General features: G+C 45.7%; 1 pseudogene across 1 annotated transcript; it reads right to left on the reverse strand.

The window, feature by feature from the left end:
- Positions 1-2,996: 2,996 nt before the first annotated feature.
- On the reverse strand, positions 2,997-6,702 carry LOC309568362 (annotated as a pseudogene). Its single transcript has 2 exons — positions 6,146-6,702; positions 2,997-3,208 (listed from the first exon to the last, which is right to left on the reverse strand). The product of its transcript is annotated as an uncharacterized misc_RNA (transcript).
- Between the last annotated feature and the right edge of the window lie 2,013 nt (positions 6,703-8,715).

The raw sequence follows: 8,715 nt of genomic DNA on the forward strand, positions 1-8,715 counted from the left end.
AACAACATGTATGGACACGTATGTGTTTATTACGTGCCATGGTGACAAGTCTCCTCCTGCCTGTACTCACCTGTCCATTAACTGGAAAAGCAGGAAGGCCAAACAATGAATGACAAACACACAATAGGCCGTTCTCCAGCTTGTGCTTAATTCAAGGGCACGTCCGAAATATACCTGCTTAAAGAGACCCTGTCATTAACCTAAACAAAATTTTTACTTACAATCCACCTAGAATATAAATGCTAAAGTCCTAGGTGTAGTCCTGGAGTCTGAACTATCCTTTTGGCCCCACATCCAATCACTGTCCAAAGCTTGTTGCCTCGACCTACACAACATCTCTAAAATATGTCCCTTCCTAGCCAATGAAAACACCAAGCTTCTAATCCACTCCATGGTTATCTCTCGCCTCAACTTCTGCAACTCCCTCCTCATTGGCTTACCTTTACATAGGCTATCCTCCCTTCAGTCCATCATGAATGATGCTGCCAGACTCATCCACCTCACCAACCGATCAGTTCTCCACCCCTCTCTGCCAATCCCTCCATTGGCTTCCGTTCACCCAACAAATGAGATTCAAAATACTATCAATGACTTACAAAGCCACCCACAACTCGGCCCCCAGCTACATCACTAACCTAGTCTCAAAATACCAACCTAGTCATTCTCTACGTTCCTCCCAAGACCCCCAGCTATCCAGCTACCTCCTCCCATGCTCACCTCCTAGACTTCTCCTGAGCCTCTCCCATCTTCTGGAACTCCCTACTCCAACCTGTCTGACTATCTCCTATCCTGGCAACTTTTAGACAATCCCTGAAAACCCTTCTTTTCAGAGAAGCCTATTCTGCCCCTACCTAACAACTGTATTTCCACTGTCTCCAACAGCTTACCCTCCACAGTTATTACCTTTTGTATCTCTTGACCCTCCCTTTTAGATTGTAAGCTCCAAAGAGCAGGGCCCTCTGATTCCACCTGTATTAAATTTTATTGTAACCAGGGCTTTTTTCCCCCAGAAAATAGGTGCAGGAACTCCCCTTTTCAGAGTCACCCCTTGTCTTTGCCCCTACCCACCTCTGAGCACTGTTCCTTGGCTCCACCCCCTACCAACCTCCCAGTACCGCCCCTTTGAGAGAATATAGAACAAAATAGTAAGAAATAATTTGTATTGAATTTGTTAATGATAAGAAAAAAGCAATAAAATAGATCCCCTGCAGCCAGAAACAATAGATCTCCCCAGTAACAGTGGACCACCCGCATCACAATACCCCCAACAGCAACAACAGATCTCCCTACAGACAGCACCAATAGACCCTCCAGCAGCCAGCAACAATAGACCTCCCTCCCTCAACAGTAGATCCCTCTTGTAACAACTGACCCCCTAGCAATATAAGACCCCCTCCAGCAACAATGGATCAATGGAACAATAGATAACCCAGCAGCAACAATAACCCCTCCTCCCCCGCAAAACAGATCCCCTCACAATTGGTCCCCCTGCAGGGGGTGACAATAGGTCCCTCTGCAGCCAGCATCAATAGACTCTGCAGCACAACCCAGCACTCAGTGCTTGCTGGAGGTGTTGGAACTGCGTTCCCCCGCGTTCCCATGTTGTAAAGCGCTGCGTTAACTGTTGACGCTATATAAATTCTGTATTATAATAATTTTAACTTGCTAGATAAATTGACCATATCATTCAAACAATAATGAACATTTTAGATATTTATGATAAGCACAGGCCAATCACTGACACATAGGGGCGTATTTATAAAAAATAAAATAAAATAAATTGCACAGCTGCTTGTCCATCAAAACTGTTCATAAATTTGTTCTGTGTAAGTGGGATTTAGTGATCTCTATACAGCACTGCGGTATATGTCGGAGCTATATAAGTTTATAATAATAGTGTGTGACTGTGGGGGGACATTAGAGTGTAAGCTCCTCTGGTACAGAGACTGATGTGATTGGCTCAGTGTTCTCTGTACAGCACTGTGATATATGTCAGAGCTATATAAATGTAAATTAATAATAGTGTGTGACTGTGGGGGAGGGGACAGTAGAGTGTAAGCTCCTCTGGTACAGAGACTGATGTGACTGGCTCAGTGTTCTCTGTGCAGCACTGCGGTATATGTCGGGGCTATATAAGTTTATAATAATAGTGTGTGACTGTGGGGGGACATTAGAGTGTAAGCTCCTCTGGTACAGAGACTGATGTGACTGGCTCAGTGTTCTCTGTACAGCACTGCGGTATATGTCAGAGCTATATAAATGTATAATAATAATAGTGTGTGACTGTGGGGGAGGGACATTAGAGTGTAAGCTCCTCTGGTACAGAGACTGATGTGATTGGCTCAGTGATCTCTGTACAGCACTGCAGTATATGTCAGAGCTATATAAATGTATAATAATAATAGTGTGTGACTGTGGGGGAGGGACATTAGAGTGTAAGCTCCTCTGGTACAGAGACTGATGTGACTGGCTCAGTGTTCTCTGTACAGCACTGCAGTATATGTCAGAGCTATATAAATGTATAATAATAATAGTGTGACTGTGGGGGGACATTAGAGTGTAAGCTCCTCAGGTACAGAGACTGATCTGACTGGCTCAGTGTTCTCTGTACTGCACTGCGGTATATGTCAGAGCTATATAAATGTATAATAATAGTGTGTGACTGTGGGGGGACATTAGAGTGTAAGCTCCTCTGGTACAGAGACTGATGTGATTGGCTCAGTGTTCTCTGTACAGCACTGTGGTAATTAGAAATTCTAATAATAATTTTAATATAAAGATTCCAATTTTGAACATGAAAAAGAAAACTCACATACTGCAGGGGACTGTATAAGACGGTAAATAATCAACAGCTTTATACTAAGTTGTACAATTATTACATAGAAGATCATTGGGCTGATTTACTGAAGTAGCTTAGAACCTTCACACAATAAACTGTTGCCAATATTGACTTTGTACGCTGATCTGGATGTACCGGCTTTTCCACCAGCTTACAGTTATTTGCATAAATACGGGAAATTGCAAGTGTTGATGCTTATTAAAGGGGTAGCCAGTGTAATTTGGATGATGAAGATGCATATATCAGATACACTATCCATGCCATATGTCCGCATATTCCCGATATACAGGCGGAGATGTTCCAGCTGAAAGCTCTTGCTGAATACACAGCAGCTAAACTGTAATTTCCCCTTCTCAGAGAGTCCTGTACCTGGAAGAAAATGTAAACATACGTTACAATGTAACAATTTATATTATACATAAATATATATATGTTACAATATATTACACAGTAAAACCGTGGATTGCGAGCATAATTAGTTCCAGAAACATGCTTGTAATCCAAAGCACTCTTATATCAAAGGGAATTTCCCCATAAGAAATAATCGAAACTCGGATGATTCATTCCACAACCATTTATTCATAAGTCCTTCAGTTTATAGTCCATATAAAATGATTACAGCAATGTGATAGGTTGTGTAACCATACAATGTCCATCCACAAATGACCATAAAAACATAAAGGGGGGGGGGGGGGGCAAGCGCCATCAGATTACATAGAGCGAGGATCTCCTGTTTACTCGGCGGCCTCTGTAATACGAAGTCCCGTCTCCTGGACCGGCATTGGACCAGTGTCCCGCCACTTATAGGAGCCGGGAGGCAGGACTTCATATTAAAGAGGCCACCGAGTAAACGGGAGATCCCTGCTCTGTGTAATCTGACGTGAGGCTGCAGATGGGCACTAATCAGGCTGTAATGGTGAGGATGCAGATGGGCACTGATCAGGCTGCATTGATGGGCACTGGTGAGGCTGAAGATGGACACTGATCAGGCTGTATTGATGGGCACTGGTGAGGCTGAAGATGGGCACTGATCAGGCTGCATTGATGAGCACTGGTGAGGCTGAAGATGGACACTGATCAGGCTGCATTGATGGGCACTAGTGAGGCTGAAGGTGGACACTGATCAGGCTGCATTGATGGGCACTGGTGAGGCTAAAGATGGACACTGATCAGGCTGCATTGATGGGCACTGGTGAGGCTAAAGATGGACACTGACCAGGCTGCATTGATGAGCACTGGTGAGGCTGAAGATTGACACTGATCAGGCTGCATTGATGGGCACTAGTGAGGCTGAAGGTGGACACTGATCAGGCTGCATTGATGGGCACTGGTGAGGCTAAAGATGGACACTGATCAGGCTGCATTGATGGGCACTGGTGAGGCTAAAGATGGACACTGATCAGGCTGCATTGATGAGCACTGGTAAGCCTGAAGATGGGCACTGATCAGGCTGCATTGATGGGCACTGGTGAGGCTGAAGATGGGCACTGATCAGGCTGCATTGATGGGCACTAGTGAGGCTGAAGATGGGCATTGATAAGGCTGCATTGATGGGAACTGGTGAGGCTGCAGATGGGCACTAATCAGGCTGCATTGATGGGCACTGGTGAAGCTGAAGATGGGCACTATCAGGCTGCATTAATGGGCACTGGTGAGGCTGCAGATGGGCACTGATCAGGCTGCAACAATGGTGAGGCTGCAAATGGGCACTGATCAGGCTGCAACAATGGTGTGGCTGCAGATGGTCACTGATCAGACTGCAATGGGGAGGCTAACAGATGGGCACTGATCAGGCTGCATTAATGGGCACTGGTAAGGCTGATGATGGGCACTGATCAGGCTGCATTGATGGGCACTGTTTACGCTGCATTGATGGGTACTGGTGAGGCTGCAGATGGGCACTGATAAGGCTGCATTAATGGGCACTGACCCTTATTTTAAATTTAAGTTTTTTTCCTGAAACTTTCCTCCTAAAATGATGGTGTGTGTTATACGCCTGTGCAAGTTATATGCCAATAAATGCGCTATATGTGTATGATAATGGTAACTCATGACCATAGAATTGTGCAATATACAAATGAATGAATAAGTGCAAAACCAAAATTCAAACAAAGTCCTCCTCCTTCTTGCCTTAAAATCATGTCCCTTCAGCAGGATGACCCAGAGAAGGGCACAATACATGGTTCAGTGTCATCTCTGTCCTCTAGACATTGTCCTCTATCAATGAACATAACTCAAATGGAGATTAGGTTGGCCATTGGTGTCAGTGGGAGGAATAGTGCCCCATCATTGGTGTCAGTGGGAGTAATAGTGCCCCATCACTGGTGTCAGTGGGAGGAATAGTGCACCATCATTGGTGTCAGTGGGAGGAATAGTGCACCATCATTGGTGTCAGTGGAAGGAATAGTGCCCCATCACTGGTGTCAGTGGGAGGAATAGTGCACCATCACTGGTGTCAATAGGAGGAATAGTGCTATATTATTGGTGTCAATGAGAGGAATAGTGCCAAATCATTGGTGTCAATAGGAGGAATAGTGCCATATCATTTGTGTCATTGAGATGTATAGTGCCCCATCATTAGTGTTAGTGGGAGAAATAGTGCCCCATCATTGGTGTCAGTGGGAGGAATAGTGCCCCATCATTGGTGTCAGTGGGAGGAATAGTACCCCATCATTGGTATAAGTGGAGGAATAGTGCCCCATCATTAGTGTCAGTGGGAGGAATAGTGCCCCATCATTGGTATCAGTGGAAGGAATCAGTGCCCCATCATTGGTGTCAGTGGGAGGAATAGTGCCCCATCATTGGTGTCAGTGGGAGGAATAGTGCCCCCTCATTAATGTCAGTGGGAGGAATAGTGCCCCATCATTGGTGTCAGTGGGAGGAATAGTGCTCCATCATTAGTGTCAGTGGGAGGAATAGTGCCCCATCATTGGTGTCAGTGGGAGAAATAGTGCCCCATCATTGGTTTCAATGGGAGGAATAGTGCCCCATCATTGGTGTCAGTGGGAGGAATAGTGGCCCATTATTGGTGTCACTGCAAGGAATTGCGCCCCATCCTCGGTGTCAGTGGGATGACTAGTGCCCCATCATTGGTGTCAGTGTGAAGAATAGTGCCGCATCATTGGTGTCAGTGGGAGAAATAGTGTCCTATTGTTGGTGTCAGTGGAAGGACTAGTGCCTTATTGTCAGTGTCAATAACTATGCCCCACTGTTGCTAACAGTGGGGGTAATAATGCCCCAATGGCAAGTTAAAAGCAAGCAAAGGGCCGCAGTTTGGAGACCACTTATTTACACTATAGGTTTTACCTTGACAGAGTATATCACAGCCACAAGTCCGAAGAGAGGGAAACAAAAGAGCAGGTTGGAGATGGACCATGACAGGTAAGTCTTGTAGATTCGCTGAGGTAAAGCCACCACGTTACTGGTAGTTGTCACAACAACTGAACTCACTACCGGAAGTGGAGGTGCAGGTAGTGCGCCATATGGAAAGCCTGGTGGTGGATTGATAAACCCCGGATAGGGAGGGTATCCTGGACCCGGATTTGGATAATAGCTTGGTTGGCCAAGAGGACCTGGAGGGTAGATTGGAGGAGCTGCTGCACCCATTCCTGAAGGGCGAGGATATGGTGGTGGAAAGGCCGCTGGGGGCGAATAAGGTGGTGGGGTTGCTTCTACTTTGACGTCACTGATAGAGTACATTTTTCTTTTTTTGCTCTCTTTTGGATTGGTCTTTTTCCTGGACTCTGTTCTTCTACGCTTCAATCCGTCTCACCGCCTCCAGCCAAAGTCTTCCCCTCTTCTATGGACTGAACTTCCTTTGCTCCAGGTCTATGGGCTTCCTCTGAGTTGTTCTGGTCTTCAGTGCCCAATGAAATTTTTTTTTTTAAGTAGTGCGTGTTATACAGATTGACATGTCAATGTCCCCCTCCCCCGCCCCTTCTAATTACTATGGGCTGCTGTTACAGCATTGTTAAAGGCCGGTCATAACCACAGTCTTCACCTATCTTCCTTTAGGAAATACACAAAGAGCCCAACACAATACTTCTGACACACATTAGCATGCAAGCTCAGATCCATAGCAACAAGTTACTAACATTTCACTCTATTGAAAGCCATCCACAATTTAGCCCCAGGCCTAGTCTCAAAATACCAACCTTATCGCTCTCTTCGTTCTTCTCAAAACCTCCTGCTCTCCAGCTCCCTCGTCACCTCCTCCCATGCTCGCCTCCAGGACTTTTCCAGAGCCTCTCCAATCCCATGGAACTCCTTACCCCAATCTGTCCGATTTATCTCCAACTCTATTAGCTTTTAGGCTAGGGAAGTCAAACTCAATTTCATCGTGGGCCGCATCATCATTATGGTTGCCCTGAAAGGGCCAGTTATATGTGTAAGATTAGATGCTCAGAGCACCCCACGCCCCCTTTCACCCTTACATGAGATGTCAAGAGCCCCCCCTCACCATCAGAAGTCAAGAGTCACCCACCCTTCCTTCCGTCACAATGCACCCCCCTTACCTTGTGTTGCTGCCAGGAAGAAGATGCGTGTGGATCTGTGAAGTAGTGCAGGGTCTGGAGGAGAACGAGAGAAGGGCTGGAGTCAGCTTCCAGAGTCTGCTGAATGCTGAGACCAGGGGAGGCAAAGACAAGGTGGCATTGCAGCTGCACAGAGAGGTGTAGGAGGAGTTCTGCCCTCCTCTCTGCTGTGGACTGATGAAAAGGGGGGGCAAAGGTGGAGTGCAGGATCTGGCAAAGGAGTTCTGTCCTCTCTGCTAACTTGCCAACTACAGAGACAAGATGGGGACAGAGACAAGGTGGGTGCCGCAGCTGCAGGAGAGGTGCGGGGGCTACATGAAATGGCCTTGGGGGGGGGGGGGCGCATTCAGCCCCAGGGCCTTGTGTTTGACTCCTGTGTTTTAGATAACTCCTGAAAACCCTCTGCGACGGTACTCACTGTCACTGGGTGTGAAAGACAAATACCTAATGGACACTGCGTAATGGTTTGGATTGCTTCCAATGGGTTTTGTATTTACACTTACGATAAGGTGTATTGAACTTCAATGTCAGAGACAGGCTCTCCCTATTGTCTGTGTATTAAGATGTGATGTGGATTCTGTTAAGCCTGTCCGTCCCATTGTTAAATGTCAATGAACTCACATATTGTTTCTGTCCAGATGGCTAGATAATTAGTTCAGGTTAATTCTATTGCTGTATACAATTTCATCTGCATATGATAATGTAATCAGGCAACCCCTGACCTGTGTGTGGTAATCTCAACAGGAGGGGGAGGTCCATGCTGTATATAAATTCTGTGTGACTGTTCAATAAAGGAAAGGTTTCAGTAAAAACTAAGTTGTCGACTAGCTTTGTATGGGGGCGGCTGGAAAATCTGGTATCTATGTTCAATACTGACGAAAGTCCACAAGTAAAGTGTGGGTTGCAGTTCCGTTACACCCTCCTCTTCAGAGAAGCCTATCCTACCCACACCTAACAACGGTACTTCCATTTTTTCCATCAGCTCATCCCCCACAGTTTCACTTGACCCTCCCTTTTAGATTGTAAGCTGTATCAGGGACATCTAATTCCTCCTGTATTGAATTGTATTGTAACTGTATTGTTTTCCCTCATATTGTAAAGCGCTATGCAAACTGTTGGTGCTATATACAGCTTCTATTATAATAATAATATTCCATCACACAGGGACAACTCTGTGAAATGTGGGCTTTAATTTGGTGGTACATAGTTATGGATATCTACTGATTTTTTTTTTAAAGAATAAAGATTTTTGGGCCCAATTTGCCATTTTCCCTCCCCGGTCTCATGTGACTCGTTAGTGTTAGAAGTGTGAATGGGGAGCAGGTGTGTTAAATTTGGTGTTAT

Source organism: Pelophylax lessonae (genome assembly GCF_965119305.1).
Source record: "Pelophylax lessonae genome assembly, chromosome: 12".
In the NCBI taxonomy this organism is placed as follows: Eukaryota; Metazoa; Chordata; class Amphibia; order Anura; family Ranidae; genus Pelophylax; species Pelophylax lessonae.